This window comes from Ursus americanus, chromosome 17 (genome assembly GCF_024610735.1).
Source record: "Ursus americanus isolate L20-20 chromosome 17, mUrsAme1.1.p, whole genome shotgun sequence".
Classification (NCBI taxonomy): Eukaryota; Metazoa; Chordata; class Mammalia; order Carnivora; family Ursidae; genus Ursus; species Ursus americanus.
The window spans coordinates 5,035,929-5,052,067 of NC_142143.1; the positions used below are offsets into that span (position 1 = coordinate 5,035,929).

General features: G+C 60.5%; 1 protein-coding gene across 1 annotated transcript in view; it reads left to right on the plus strand.

The window, feature by feature from the left end:
- The first annotated feature begins 2,810 nt into the window (after positions 1-2,810).
- SHISAL1 (shisa like 1) overlaps positions 2,811-16,139 on the plus strand; it is a 75,369-nt gene continuing 62,040 nt past the window's right edge. Inside the window, exon 1 of the mRNA XM_087868636.1 lies at positions 2,811-3,036. The gene's annotated coding sequence lies outside the window, so the exon portion shown is untranslated. The remainder of the gene's footprint in view (positions 3,037-16,139) is intronic.

The following is a 16,139-nucleotide window of genomic DNA, read 5'->3' on the forward strand; positions in this document are numbered from 1 at the left end:
CCCACGGACACCTGACTTGGACCCAGTGACATTGATTTTTGGCTTTCTGGCCTCGAGAACTGTAAGGGAATAAGTATGTGTTGTTTCAGGTCACCAAGTTTGGGGTCATTGGTCACGGCAGCCATCGGAAACCAGTGCACAGGAGTTGGGAGACGTGAATGAACTTGCCCTCTGTCACACAGCAGCACGTAAACAGCCACATGAGAGTCAAGCCCCAGTCCGGTCCCCCAGCCCATGCTGTTCCCTGCCCACTCGGGACCCCCTGCAGGAACAGAAGGATATTGTTGCTGATCCAGTACCAGCTAAGGGCCAGGTGCTCGTTTCTTTTGTGAGAGTCTCTCCTTTAACCCTTATGTTGACCCTTAGAGGTGGATAAAATCATCCCCATTTTGCAGATGAGGAAACTGAGGCTCAGGGAGACGACCTCGCTTTGTCCAGCTGTGGGGGAGGAGAAGTTGCAGGGCTGGAGCCCAGTGAGGGCAGCCCCGCGGGCACACAGCAGGTGGGTAGTGGAGCTTTGGGGCTGACTCGGGAAATCCCAGCTCTTAGCGGCCTCTATGTGGCTGGAGCTCGGGGCACCTGGCCGCGGAGCAGGCTGGGAAGGTGGGCCGGGCCCCCAGTGCCAGGACAGGGTGATTGTGTTTGAGCGGACAGAAAATCGGGGTGGATGGAGGTCTAACATCCCGAGTCATCCCCCGACTGGGCTGTGAGCCTCCACCGGTCAGTGAGCTCATCTCATCTCTGGGTGGCTCGCACCAGACAAAGGACAGGCCCAGAGCCCTGCTCAGTGACGCGAAGGGGGAGGAGGGACTGTCCTGAATAACAAGGCTTTCCTATATACCCTGAACGTGCCATACCCAGGTACACACACGTGCACACATACATGTACACACACACACACACACACACACCCCACTCTACGCAGCCTCAGTGACCCCCAGGACACAGCCTCTGGCTACAGAGGACAGACACCTCTTAACCTGAATACCACCCCCATGAGCGCTTTGGCCTGTTTCTTCACCTTTCTTGTCCTTGGTTTCCACCATAACATGGGGTGATCACAGACCCCCTCTTGAGAGGGTTTGCGGGTGCCAGGCTGCCTCATTTAATCCTCACAAGATCCCCTGAGGGAGGGGATGCTGTGATCTCTTTAGGGAAGAGCACTGCACCAGGTGGAGAGCCTGTGATTGGAAGTCGGGCGGGGGGGGGGGGGGGGTGTATCTGGGCTGTGTGGCTCAGGGCAGGTGTCCTAACCTCTCTGAGTCCCAGTTGCCTGCCTCCTCTGTGAAAAGGGGAGGACACCACCCAGTGCCCTGGTGAGGAATAAGTAAAATACCGTGTGTAAAGGGCACAGCCCAGTTTCTGGTGAGGTTCAATCCATGTCTGTAACCTTGAAGCCAGATCCAAGGATGGGAGAGACCCAAGGAATTTTTTGCACTGGGAAGACTGACCTGCCCTCCAGGGCACTCAAACGCACTCCCCCTCCCCCGAATGACCAAGAGAGCTGTCCTAGTCACCACTCCCTCTGCGGGGTCCCTGCAATTCCCCCCCTACCCCCCCCCCCCCCGTCGTCCCTACCACTGGAGGTCAGGGGGCCTGGGACAGAGGAAGGTGGGAAGGCGGGCTTACTGAGGTTGGCTCTCTGCCTCAGGGCCACGCAGAGCGTCCAACACACCCATGCCAGGCAGGTGAGGGGTAAAATGGTGGGGGGGGGGGTAATAAGAAGTAGGGGTTGCTGGGGAGGGCAGGCAGAGAGAAGGTCTGGAACCGGAGAGGGGAGCCCAAGCAGTGGTCACAGTGGTCAGGGAGGTTGGGCTCTGCCCGTGGGAAACTGAACAGAACATCCTTTCTGATGTGATGGACCCTTCCACCCAAGCCTGACATCGCCACTGAGCGCCCTCAGCCTGACCCTGCCACTGCCTACCCGGTGCCCGGGCTGCCCAGGAGGAATGCCTCCCTCCACAGGACCGGCCTGGGGAGGCAACCTGCTCCGGCGAGCCTCCTGCGGCAGGAAGTGGGACGTCTGCCAGGACAGGGTCCACCTGGCAGAAGGGGGTCTGCGTTCCCGTAGGCAGGGGCGCCGGAGCACCTGGAAGGAGGCAGGTGAGCGCGGGGAGTGGGGCGGGGGGCTGGGGAGCCGGGATCAAAGACAGGGTGGGAGAGAGCCAGAGAGAAAGGACAGGAGGGAGGAGAGAAGGGGAGGGAAAAGTCGAAAGGAAGGACGGACGAAGGAGAGAAAGAGGGAGGGGAGAAAAGACGACAGTGAGAAGAAAGAACGAGCCACACAAGGAAGGAAAAAGAAAGACTGCGAAAGAAAAAGCAAGAGGAGGAGGAGAGCGAGAGGAAGAGGGAGAGCGCGCGAGAGGGAGGGAGGGAAGGAGGGAGGGTGGGGAGAGAGGGAGGGAGAGAGAAAGAAAGAGAGGGAGAGAGACCGGGCGAGCGCGAGAAAGAAGGAGAGCGCGAGGGAGGCGGAGGGCGGGCGGGAGAGGCGGACGCCGGCGCTGGGAGAGGGGGAGCGCGGCGCGGCGGCGAGGGCAAGACGGCTGGGAGCCGCGAGCGCGGCGAGGGGGCAGCAGAGGGCGCGGAGCGAGCGGCGAGCGGCAAAGAGTGAAGTGGCGGCGGCGGGCGCGGGGCCGGCGAGCATGAGCGCGGCGGCGGCGGCGGCGGCGGCGGCGGCGGCGGCGGCGGCGGGCGCGGCGCGGGGCGCGGGGCCGGCGGGCGGGCTGGCGGCGCGGGCCGCCCAGTAGCCGCGGGCGGGCGGCCGGGCGCCGGCGGGGCGGGCGGCCGGAGCACGAGCCGGAGTCCCAGCCCGAGCCCGAGCGCCGCGCCGCGCCCCGCGTGCCTAGGAGCCCCCGAGCCCCCGGGCCCCCGAGTCCCCGCAGCCCCCGGGGCCAGGACAACTGTTGCGGCGGCGGCGGCGGCAGCGGCGGGGGCAGCGCGGGGGCGTGGGCGGCCCCGCGCCCCAGCAGGCGGCTCAGCCCCGCGGGCGCCGGCTCCCGGCGGCGGAGCGAGGAGCGAGCGGGCGGCGGGCACGAGGTGAGCGGCGCCCCGGGCGGGCCGGGCTGGGGCCGCGCGGGGGAGGGGCGCGCCCGGCCAGGGTCCGAGCGCCCGGGGAAGAGGGGGCCGGGGGCGGGGCTCCTGGCGGGGGAGGGTCCCGGCGAGTGAGGGGCGGGGTCTTCGGCGCCCGGGCTCCGGGGGAAAGGGGTGCGGGCGCCCGGGGCGGGTAGGGGTGGGCGCACTGGGAGAGCCGCGTTGGGTGTTTTGGAGGGTCCGGTGTGCCTTGGAAAGGGGCCGGGGACGCCGGGCGGAGAGTCTGGGGGCGGGAGCCGTGTGGGGTAGCCGGTGCTCTGGCCTGGGGGTCCGCGCCGGGGCTAATCAAGGTCGGGGTCGCTGAACCTGGGAGAGGAGGGGGCCCGGGTCCGAGGAGCAGTCCGGAGAGCGTCGTGCGGGTACGCGGCAGTTGGGACCGGAATGCGCGTCCGAGGTGGGGACCGGCGTCCGAGGACCGAGTCCCGGAGCGCAGCGAGCGGGGAGCCCCGTGCGCGCCGGACAGAGTTCCGGAGGCACGCTGAGGACCCAGCCGGTTCCGGGGGCCCCAGCTGGGCGGCGCGGGCGACCAGGAAGACCCCCTCCAAGAGCGCGCCCCTGGCTCCCAGCCCGCCGCGTGGCCCCAGTGGAGCCGCCGCCGCTTCCCGGGGCCGAATCAATATTGATCCCGCGCCTGGGGCCGGGTGGCCGGCGGCGGCCTCCGAAGCTCATTAGCGCGAGCGGTTGCCATGGCAACAAGACCCCAAGCGTCTTCAGGTTATATTTATTCTAATTATTATTATCATTATTAGTATTAGTATTTGTTAGTCAGCCAGAGGAAAAAAGAAAGGAGTAAGAAATGCCAACGCGTCCTGGCGCCTCCAACTGTCCTCTCTTTGGAGAGAGCCAGTGTCGCTCGGGGCCCGTGGGCCAGGCCCAGTGGGTCGGTGTGTGCTGCGGGTGGCGGGCCGCACCCCTGGGGCGATGGGGCCAGGGAAGGGGAGTTACATAATCTGCCGTGGGAGTGTGTCTGTATGCCTCTTTGTGTCTACCCTGCCTCTCGGCCTCTCTGATCCCTTGGCTTAGTGACTGCTCCTGCCCAAGGAACCCCAGACCTGGATAGGAGGAGCAGAAAGTGCCTTGCACCAGGAATCACGGTGGGTGGCCTCTAGCCCTCTCTTTCCTGGCTGGGTGACCTTGAGCAAGGTGCTTGACCCCTCAGAGCCTCTGTTTCCCCATCTGTAAAGTGGCACGGGAAGGTTGGTGGAGGTTGCCCTGAGAAGGCCCTGTCACTTCTGATGCTGTCCTGTTGGCTCTGTGACCCCAGGCAGCTTCCTGCACTTTTCCCGGCCTCAGTTCCCTAGTCTATAGAATGAGGGCCTTGACTCCTGTGGGTCTAAGACATCTTCAGGCCCCAGCGGCCTGTGAACTCCCGCTGGGCTGTGATTGAAATACTGTTGAGCCAGCAAGTCAGACGCATTCAGAGCTCGATGAAGGGGGGGGGGGGTCCTTCCATCATCCCGTGTTTCTTCACCTGTCAGATGGTCTGAATGTGACCAGGAGGCAGGTGGCCCAGCGGGACCTTTCCCGACAGGCAGTCTTCAGGGTATGGTTGGAAATGGCTTTCAAAGCAGAATCAGAACGAACCACCGGACCCTGGTGGCAGCTCGGGACAATCCCCACGCTGGTCAGGGTTGTCCAGAACTGGGGGCTCCCTCCAACCCCTGAATCTGTGGCTGCTCGGCTGGGCACCTCCCGGAGAGCCGTCCAGCTCTCCAGAGAGGTCTTTGGCCATGCCTGTCCTGACCGGGGCTTGAGTGTGGAGCGAGAGGTGGCCAGAAAGTTCCCTGGAGCCAGGGAGCCCCTGCACCTCTGGGCTCAAGGTGAAAGCCCCAGGTAGGGGGTTCTGCCGGGTTCTTTAATGTCACCGTCACACGGAGTTCCTGGCTCTGTGTCAGGCGTCTGGGGTGTAGCGGACTGGCGGGGAGGTGAGGAGAAGCAGTTCGGCTTGGAGCTGCGTGTATATGTGTGTGAGTATGTGAACATGTGAGTGCGTGTGGTGTGAGAGTTTGTGGCAACCACGGTGTGCATGTAAACGTGTGTGTGTGTAAATGTGTTTGTGCGAGCGTGAGCATGTGTCCCACCCCGACTCCCAGGCCACCCAGCCCGAAGCCTATCCGGCTGGATGGGAGGGGCGGGGGCAGGGCCAGCGCTGCGCAGACTTTCCTGGGTGAGAGCAAGGGGGGAGGGAGGCCTGCTCCAGGGAGCCGCTGAGAGCCACTCCCTGGTCCTGTTACCCATCCATCCATTCATTCCTTCACGCGCCCGGCCCGGCAAGCCCCCAACGCTGCAGCTGAAGGGCCTCAGCTCTGCCCTTGGCAGCTCTGAAGGAAACAGCCCCTGCGAGCCCGTGGGGTTGGAGCCCTGCCTGGGGGAAGCCGAGGCGGTGGGGGCGCAGGTGGGGAGCCTCTGCCCCAGAGAGCCCGAGGAGGGGTGCCCGGGGGGCCTGTCCAGAAGGCAGGCCTGAAGCAGCCAGAAGGGAGGAGCAGAAGGTGTTCTGGGCAGACCCTCTGTGGGTGATGATGCAGATTGGCCGGGGTGGGGGGGCTGCTGGACTAGGGAGACGGGCAGCAGATGGTGCCGCCAGGCAGCCCTGGCGCCAGGGAGCTGGACACCCCCCACCCCCGGCCTGGGGGAGGGTTCAGAAGCAGGGGTGGGGTGGTGAGGAGGGGGGGATGGGTAGGTTTGGAGCTTGGACACTTACATAGCCCACGGATGGGAGCCCATGGTTGGGGTGGGCAGAGGGAGGGGTAGTTTGGAAGACAAGAAGATGGGTCTGGTTTCCAACTCTCTAGGACAATCAGCCAAACCCGCTTCCGGCCACACTGCAGGAGAGCCTCATGGCCAGGCCCTTGGCTTCTAAGAGAGGGAGGGAGCAAGCGGACACCCGTTCTGGCTGCTTCAACTGTCTGCATGTGACAGACGACTTTGCTGACACACGCGCAGGATGGCACCTCCCCGGCTCTCGGCTAGCATCTGATGACGGAGGCCAGAAGGCCTACTACGTGCCCCCGCCGTGCTGAGCAAGCCCCAAGCCCCGACACCCCCTTTAATCTGCACCCAACTGCGTGAAGCCGTCATTAGGGATGTTGTCGTGCAGACAAAACAGGCTCAGAGGGGCTTCACGTAACCCAGACGGAATCCTGCTCCTAACCACCGCAGGACTCCACCTGGAGCCCGGCCCTTGCCCCACGGCAGCCCTGTGGCCCCCCAGCAGTGCTGTGAGCTGCTGCCGGTCAGACATTCCAAGATGTCGTTCTGTTTCCTCTGCTCTGCACCAAGCCAGAGAGCAGCCCATCTTATGCTCAGGGTGATAGATATCACCTCCCTTCTTGGCGACACTCTACCTCTATTAACTCAGCCTCTGTTGGTTTGCTTCTCCCCAGCTGAGTCACGAAACAGAGTCACATTGATCCTTGGATGAACTGAGAGCCCTATCCCCAGCTCCCTCAAAAAGTAGCTTTTCCCAGCCCGCCTGCTCTTTCTAGAAGTTACTGAAATAATAGTCAACCTCTAAGAACAGGAGGGCCTTGTGACTTAAACATGCTTCAGTAAGGTGGAGTCCTGAACATCTGGAGGCAGCAAAAGTGAGGAGGGTGACTAGAGGCCTGGGCCACGGCCCCCTGGGGACAGCAAGCGCCACCCACTCTGTTGGTTTTGGCCTCAATCTGCACAAAGTCTGGCTGGAAGGAAGTTCCATCCCCTCCTCTCTTCATCCCTCTCTTTTTTTCCTTCCTCTGGCTCGCACATTCCTTGACCCTTTCTCTGTGTGTGACCACCCTGGGGAAATAGAGAAGATCCCAAAGCCCGCTCAGACGTGGCCCCATGGAGTCCCCGCTCAGACGTGGCCCCATGGAGCCCCACCTAGAGACCATCAGTGCTCCGGTTGTTGGATGACTGAGTATATACACAGATAATTCTCTGGCTGGGACAGTGGCTCTCTTGGCACCCCTGACCCTATTACAGTAGCCCCCCACATGTCAGCTAAGCCCACTTGTGACGCCCCTCCCTCCTTTTCCCCTTGGCTGTGACCAGGTGGGAAATTTTCTGGAGAGCCTTCTCTGGGCATCCTGACTTGGCCACTCAGTGGCTAGTCACTTGCCCTCTGAGCCTGTTTTCCCATTCAGCGATTCAGGACACGAAGGTTGCAGGGGGAGTGGTACTGGTAGGGTCTTGAGTGTGGGAGCCCCCTCTCTCCATAGCCTAAAGTTGGGGGATCAGACAAAGAAGAGGACCCCAGCACATCTGGGGCCTGTGTGCCATGCTAAGTTAGAGGGGAAGACCCAGGAGTTGTTGCTGTGGGTCCTGAGAGGGACCTGGAAACTTGTCCACGTACCCAGATACAGATGCGGACACTGAGTCCAGAGCCGCCCCGGACGTGCTCAAGGTCATAGTGAATGGGCATCTTTGACGACCAAGGATGTTTGGTGATACGATGCAGACTGGGAAGGTGTTTTTCAGAGGTCCCCGAGGCTGCCTGCGATGGGGGATCGGGAGGGGGCTTGGATGGTAAAATGTCAGTCCCTTCTGAAAAAGGCTTCAGACACCCTCACCCTCACCCCCACCCCCACCCCTTCCAGGCCATTGGCCATCAAAGCCAAAAAGCAGAAGCCAGATGAGATGCAAATGCCTCCCATCCCCGATTTCAGGACGTCAGCCATGAATGGAGTGTTTACTTTCCGTGTTCCCAACAGCCTGCCCCTTCCCTCCCCCGACGAGGGCGCACACTCCGATTACCGCCCATCTGTCCACACGCACACGGCCCTCTGCAGATGCGTGCACGCTCGCCTCGAGAAATTAAGAAATAATGCATGAGTTTCCCAAATTACACCCATTTAACACTGAATTAAGTTCTGGAAGCTCTTAACAGAGCCCTGGGAGGAAAAAAAATTTTTGTTCACACTTCCCTGGAAAATGAGACAACCCGTGATCTTTTAAAACCCAGCTACATAATCTGATTATTCCTCGCTGGCAAGCTTCAGAGAAATGCCCGGCGGAGGGCGGAGATGGCTCGGCCGCCGCCGAGAGATTTGCATGGGGAAATTGGGCCGGGAAAGTTTGCCTCCTGTGCCAGATTCGAAGCTCCCCGGCGCATGAGGGGCTCAGAATAAAGTGCCGCTTTCTTAGATATTGGCACAAATTAAAAATAAAGGCAAATTCCTTCCATAATCCAGTGTGAGAATTTCCTCTGCGGCTCCCCGAGCTGCTTACGGAAAGGATGGTGATTTGCTTTCACTTCGGGCTTCTTTTCTTTTCGGGGAGAACCTTCCATGTGCAGCTGGATTTGTAGACCAAGAGCAGTGCATTTAGCTTGCATTCATTCCACATTTCCGGAGCACCTGCCCCGCGCCCGGACACAGCGCCAGGCCCCAGAAACCAGAGACGATGAAGACAGGACCTGGTGGGCTTTGTAGTGTGTTTGTCGGGGGCAGAATAGAATAAAACAGGCATCTGCAAGGTCCCACCCTGCCTGAGGGGGCAGGGAGGGCTCCCTGGAGGAGGTGACTTTTGGCTTGGGTCTTAAAGGGTGAGTAGAAGGGTGCCAGGCCCAGAAGGGGGCAGAGGGCATTTCAGGAAGAGGAGCAGCCCGAGAAAAGTCTTGAAGAGGGTCCCACAGAGGCTTGGGCTCCCCGTGGTATCTTCTGACTTGGACGTTGGCAGCCTCCCTGGTTACAAAGTCCTTTCATATGCCTTCCCTTCCGGCACCCTCAGGAAACCCCAGAGCCAACCTCTGAGCCTCCCTTTCCCTAAGGAGAACAGAGCCCAGAGAGAGGAAACGGGGCTTCTGGGGTCATAACCAGACAGGGCTCTAAAACTCCAGGCTCTAAATCCCGTGGGCTCCTTGGGGTTGGGGAACAAGTATAAGATACTGAAAATGGAAATTCTGAAAAGTAAATCGTGGAACCACAGATACTAATACCAACATCTAGAAAGTCCCCTTTCTCCTTCCCTCTGAGCCCTCCTCTTCCTCTGCTACCGCCCAAGCTTGGCTTCAGGACAGGGGTCCTGGGATGTCTCTGCTAGAGCTGCCAACCCCGAGCCTCAGTCTCTACATCCAGAAAATGGGGGCAGGGAGCCTCTGTGCTCATTTGCAGGAAGCCCTGAATCATCACTGGGCCCCCGGAGGCCCGACCTTCACCTCTGCAGGAGTCCAGCATGCCCCCGCTATGGGCTGGTTTCTGAGGTCTCTGCTGTTTCCGTGTTTCAGGGAGCAGGTCGGGAATGCAGCGTCATCTGGGTATGACTGCCTGGAATCTGATCCCTGGGGCCCTGAGGCCTTTGGGGACTGAGCCGAGCCTCTGAGCTGAGGCCCATCGTCAGGGCAACGGGCGGAGCGGGTGGGAGGCTCCGGGCACAGATGCCCAGGTCGCTGAAGAGCCTGTGCCCGGGGCTCCAGCCCGGACAAGTCTCCCCTCTGCCTGTTCTGAACTGTGTGACCCTGGGCGGGTTATACAACCTCTGGGCCTCTATTTCCTCAGCTGCAAAAGGGGTTGTTGTGAGAACCAGATAAGATTTGCAGAGATGCTTGGTGAGCACAGGGTGGACGTTGACGACCGCATCAACTTTCTGTAGTCTCGCTTGATTATGATGAACGGACGCGCCACGGCAGCCCCGGCCGGCCCCAGCTCCGGCGTCGGGCTGCTCGGGTCCCTGTGAGCCTCAGCGTCCTCATTTGCAAAATATGGCTGATAATGTCGGTAATAATACATGACAAGCGTGGTTTTGAGGGTTATGGGGAAAAATCATAATATTCCGGGCTCCTGGGGTCCGTCACGGTGATGACCATCCCAGAACTCTGGATGGACCATCAGGGCTCAAATCCCAGTCTCCACCCCTGCTTGATGTGTGACCTTGGACAAGTTACATGACCTCTCTGAGCCTCGGTGTCCTCATCTAAGAAATGGGGATAGCACCCACCTCACAAGGTTCTTTCAAGAATTAAATGGGTAAATCCAAGGACCGTGCTTGGTGCAGAGCCCGACACGTAGTTCAGTGCTCAGTAAACGTTACTGTCATTACCACCACGGGTCCACTTAATAACAGAAACACTCAGGAGGCCCAGAGGCAGTGGGCTTCTCTCTGTGCTCGAAGGGTGGAGACCACTTCATTCCTGATTTAGCTCTGTGGCCAGTGCCTAGCCCAGGGGTGCCTGGACAGGATGGACAGATGGGCAGGCGGATGGATGGATGGATGGATGGATGGATGGATGGATGAGCGAGTGAGGGGATGGATGGAAGAAGGAAAGAAAGAAGGAAGAACGGACAGCTGTCAGGAAATGTCACAAGCCTGAGATCGGGGCAGCTGGGGAGGGGCTCCCCTCTGAGGGCCGTGAGCAATGAGGTGGAACGGGCTTTGGAGTCCTCTCTCTGCGCAAACATCTGTTTTCCCCATTCCACGGGACTGGGCACAGTGACCCAAGTCTGGGGGCCCAGGCCACTTGGTGTCCCTGCCGGTTTGGTTCTGAGCTGGACAGAGTTCAGTTCAGGCTGTGGCTTCCTCCCCTTTCGCACAGGGAAGTCCCAGGGCAGCTCCGAACCTCTGTTCCCTCCTCCATAATACGGGCCAGCGCTGCCTTCCTTTGGGGGATGGTGACGCGCAAAGCTAACGTGTCTGAGCGTAGTTTGTAATCTGTGAAGCTACGCTGGAAGTCGGAGGAGGTGTTTGGGCTCCATACGGTGGGGGCAGGTTGCCCGGGAGGCTTTGGAGCAGGGCTAGCACGCTGCAGGCAGAGATTATGAAACAGCAGCCTGGGCGCCATCTGATTTCTTCCAGAGGGGGCCCGAAGCGCGGGGTCAGGGTAGGGGCAGGGACGAGGGCACTGCCAACCCAGGGCAGAGTTCGGCCTGCCGGCTCTGGGCACGGGAGCGCTGGCTCCCAGGCCTGCGGGCACCCCGATCTGCCAGGGAGACCCGTGAGTCGCCACGGAGCTCCCGTCCTGGGCGCCCTGTAAACACAGCACAGTTTAATCCTGGGAACATTCTGGGAGCGAGGGCAGGTTACCAGTCCTACCCGTGCGGTGACTTCCCTGCCAGCACACAGCTGCTAAGTAGCAAAGCCAGGATTTGGATCTGGCAGCTTCGACTCTTTCCACGCGTCGTGGTCGGGAGAGGTGCTAGCATGGGGGGCACCAGAGCCCTGTGCCAGCCCCTCACCAGTGCGTGGCCTTGCCGAGCCACCTCCTCTCTGTCTCAGTATCCTCCTCTGTAAACTGGGGTCCCCAGCAGGACCTCCGGGGTCCTGGGTTCCCCGGGACCAGGCAGAGTGCTCCAGAGCAAGCCCTTCACACGTTGCCACTCCTCTGTCACCATCACAGAGCTCCTTCTCTTTGGGGAGGGGGATGCAGGGTAGCGAGACCCTGGGGAAGGAGTGGGGTCTGGGTGGGGTTGTACTGAGGCTGCCCCAGCATCATCTGGGCTCGGAGGTCGTGGGCAATGGGTTATTTAATACCTGGCACCTGGTTTCTGTTGCCACCTGTGGCCTCCTCCGGAGGGGCCGGGTGTTAGATAGGAGTGCGTAAGCCATCTGCTCGGGTGCACGTGGCATGGTTATTTGCTCCTGAAGTTGCAGCGAGAGCTTGTGGTCTGCAGGAAGTCTGAGTCCGACAGGTCTGAGTCCTACATAAGGAACCGAGCAAGTGTGGGTGATGACAGGGGCTGGAGGAGCAATTCCGCCGGAGAAAGGGGTCGGAGCAGTAAGGAGGACTTCCCAGAGGAGGTGGCACCCCAGCAGGTAGACTATGCGATTATGAGGGCAATGAGCAAGGGATGGAGGGACATCAAGGCAAAAGGAAGAATGCACGTGGAGCCCGGGACAAGGAGTTGGCACACTTTCGGCGCTTGGACATGGCTGTCCGGTGGTGTTGGTGGGGGCTGAGTGGGTGAGGCTGTAGCATTAGGCAGTGGCCTGACCTCCAAGGACTCTGGCAAGTTAAGCAGCGTTTGTCCTGCCGCTGTGGTCAACAGGGATAATGACGGCCCTTCACAGTTGCTTGTGTTGTGGCCAAGCCCAGCACCCAGAGGACTTTCCAAATGGGAGAGGGGAGAGGGAGGCAGGTGGCAGCTTCCAGCTCCACCCAGGCTGCCAGGCTCCCAGGGCGCTCTATTGCCTGCAGAGGCCCCCGAGTTCAGTCCTTCCTGGCGAAGCAAAGCCTTCTCTTGCAGGGACAGGATATTTCCGGTGGGTCCCGGACAGGAGTGCCACCTGAGCGTACAGACTCCCAGCCCGGGTGAGCCCCTGCCCGTCTCCTGCCGATCCACACGCCAGCAGGTGGGAATGTCCAGCCGGGTCACCAGGAGAGGGAGAGGGCCTGGCAGAATTCTGGGCTGGGCGAGGGAAAGATCAGGAGACTTTTCTCCTGAAATTCAAACAATTGGACAATCTGTTCTGGATCGATTTAGAAGCAGTGAAGTGGGAAAAAAAATCAGAAAATATAGTGTGAAAGCTATTTTCTCTCTCTCTCAGTTGGGAAGAGGGATGAGCAGTTTATTTGTGGACTGTCCAAGGCCGTGGCCAGGGCTTCTTAGCTCCTCGCTGCCCCTCTACCACTCCCTTCCTCCTCCTCCTCCTCCTCCTTGCCCAGGGCAGGGCTAGGCTGCCAAGTCTCCAAGGGGCATCAGCCCTGGCTCCAGCCTCCGCTGGGAGCCAACAGTCCGCTGGGGCCTCAGGTGTGGGCATAGCCAAGATGGGCACTCTGATCTAGGTCCCTCCTGTGCAGACCACGGGTGGGGAGGAATGCAGAGCTCCCCTCCCAGCTCCAGCGCGAGGCCTCTGCATGCCAAGGACAGGTGTCTGTCTAGTTCATACCTGCGTCCTCAGGGCTGAGAGCCAGAGTGGCACCTAGCAGGTGCTCAGTGAAAGTTTCCCAGCCGAACGATGGATGGGAGGGAGGCAGGCAAGAAGAAAACTGAGGTTTTGAATGAAGTGACCTGCCTAAGGTCCCATGTCCGTTAGTGGTGGTGATGGCATTGGAACCAGATGAGTCACCCCAATACCTGGATGTCCCCCATCCCCCCCTCCCCGCCCGTGAGGTCAGGAGCTAGGTCTGAGACACTCGGGGGAACTCCCAGCAATGACCCTCTTCTTTCCCAGGCATGGCCTATCCCGCTCTTCCTGACACAACCAAATGTAGATTTCGTTTTCACAGCTTGAGCCAAATGCTGATTGTTTTAAAATAAGCCTGTTCAGTGTGAGGCCAGACTAGCGTAGAGGGGAGGGGCGGGAGTGCGGATTCCTCCTCCCCAGCTTCCCAGTGTGACTGTCCCCCAGGAGAATGGGCCCCCAGGGGCTGTGGTGAGCCGAATTCTGTGGATGGAGGAGTTCAATCAGGGGCCAGGTCTGCCGGGAAGTCCTGAGTGTGGGCGGAGGGCCGGGCCTCCAGCGCAGGGTGGGAAATGGGACCAGCTTATTCCAAAAATGGTCTCTCTTCGGCTTTCCCCCAGGCCTCGGGAGAGGGGGAAATTCCCGGTGGTTTCATTTCAGGACAGTGGCAGCTCCCTCCCTACCACGGCTTCCTCCCAATAGCCCAAGGCCAAGAGCCAGAGGCCCAGAAAGGACCTTGACTTGGAAACCGGACCAGCTTGGGGCCGAGTACCCGTAGCTCAGCAGCTCTGTGACCTTGGCCTGGTGACACCACCTCTCCGAGTCTTACTTTTCTTATCTATGCACTGGGAGCAGTAACCCCCCCTTTTCAAAAATTAAAGGAGACAATATTGGTCAGATGCCCGTCCCAGGGCTGGCACATAGTAGGTGCTCAAGAAATAGTCGTTTTCTCCTGTTTCCACCATACAGAAGGCCAGTTCTTATATACAGTTTACCGCTACAGCCCGGAGCCTTGGGCTCTGGTCCAAGGACGGTGCCCCCCCCCATCCCGGCTGACAGCCGTGGCAGGGGGATGCCACCACACAGAGAGCCCTGTGAGCCCCCAAATGTCTCAGTGCCCCCCGAGCTGTGCCGGGGATGTGTGGACTGTGCCAGCTGTGGCCAGTGTGGCTTTGTGGAGGGAGCCCTGTGCCAAGAACCTGGAAATCTGGGGCCAGTCCCAGGTCGGCTTTGTATGAGCTATGAGACAACCCCCCCAACCCCGAGTGACAGCCTCTCTGATCCTCTGTTCCTCCATGTCCACATCTGAGGCTAATAATCTCCCCCTGGACCACATCTCGGGGTCACGCGCAGCTCACCCTAGAGAACAGGGAGAAGCGGGAAGGAAACCCAGAGCCCCAGCGAAGGAGGGGCCGAGTAGGGAAACCCTGTTTCCCAACCCCCGGCTGACCACCCAGCTCGGTCCTGGATTCACATACACACTCGGGCCCCCCCTGTGAGGCTGGGATCAGCACCCCGCTTCACGGGCAGGAGGGAGGCCCAGACAGGCTGGGTCACGTGTCCAGGGTGACAGGACCACTGTGGGCCCTCCCCTAGGCCAGCCTGCACCCCTGTCCTCTCTCCAGTGGTCCTCTGCCTGGCTTGGCCGGCACCCGCCCCCTCGTGGACTCCCGCCCTCCCCACCCCGGTTCTGACTGGGTTTCTTGCTGACAGAGCTCTTTCATAAATGCTTTTTCATGTTACCTCTCCATTCCCCAGAAACTTTGGAGCCCACATTCCCCAAAGCGGCACGCTAATTAGAGCTCCGTGATACTGTTTACCTAGATGTCAACCTATGCTCTACAATTGAGCAATTTTCTCCCCATTATGAGCGATGTTCAGTTTTGAAAAGCAGGAAGCCTGCTGTGGTGGGCCGGGCCATCTCCTTCAGTCCACGGAGACCCCGTGTGGGGAAGGCTCGCCCTCCCAGGGCCACGCTGTGCCCCGTCACCTGGGTGGACCCGGATGGACTCCCGTTTGGGGGGGGCGGGTGCAGGCCTGATGGCCGGGCCTTCTCTCCGGCAGGGCCCGTGTTCTGCCCCTCGCTCCCGGCTCCCTCTCAGGCATCTCTGGGGCCAAGACGACCACAGAGCCCACCTGGGGGCTGGTTAGCGGGCTCCAGCCTCTCTGTGGATGCAGACAGACAGGTTTCTTAGTGACTCTTTTGTTTCTGGGGTGCAAACGAGAAAGAAGGGCTCTCCAGTTTGGGGAGGAAGTGCTGGCTGGTGCTGGCTGGGCTGCAGAGGAGCCCCCAGGCTGGGAAGAGCAGGGAAGCAGCAGGAAGAGAAAAGCCCCAGGGGCTCAGAGCAGTTCCGTGGGATTCCAGAGCCCAGCTCCTGACCAGACACCTGACAGTGGCTGGATAGGGTGACCTCAGGCCTGAGAGCTGGCTTCCGTCCAGATCACCTAAGACCATGTGATACTGCTGTTCCCCTGGCCAGGATGAGGATGCGGGGAGTGTGTCTGAAGCGGGGGGCTTCCCACTCTCCTGGAGCCCCCGTGCCCTCCACCTCTCACACCAGTCTCGTGGCCGACTGCTCGTGCTTCCTGGGAGATCGATCAGTCATGGGAGGGACTGACAGAGGGGGGCAGCAAAGCCCAGGCTGGGGACCACAGGGCTGGGGTTGGCCGAGGAGTTCCGGTTGGGGTGCCAGGGGCCCCAGGAGTGGAGATGAGCCGGAGAAGGGCCTCTGTCTATTCAGGTCTGGGCCGCAGGGGTGGGTAAGGGTTCGTAAGTGCTCGGGGAAGATGGCCGGGAGCCACTTCCTGCCACCTTTGGAAGTGTCTTGTGTCACCTGGCTGCCTGGCCACTGCCACCAGGGAGCCCTCTGAGGGACGGAGGGTCCCAGGTGAGGCTAGGCTTGGCTCACTGTGGGCCAGACTGGATGGGAACCCAGGCCAGCTAACAAGGGGTGGCAACAGATGCTTTGGAGAGGGGCGTCAGGGCCCGGCTTGGCTTTTGACAGCTGCTGACTCACCTCCCGCTGAGCGGCTTTGGTGCCAGTTATGGGGAGTTGGGGGGGAGGCTCGTTAACCCCCAGAAGTGGAGCGGGTCCAGGGGTGATTTGGGTGGACGTGAGCCCCCCAGGCCAGCGGTGGGGGGTTAAGAGTGCCAGGTCGAGAGGGGGAGCCAGCTCGCACGCCCCATCCCTGTGGTCTCCTTTATGGCCCTATTTGCATAATTTTGAAGCTGA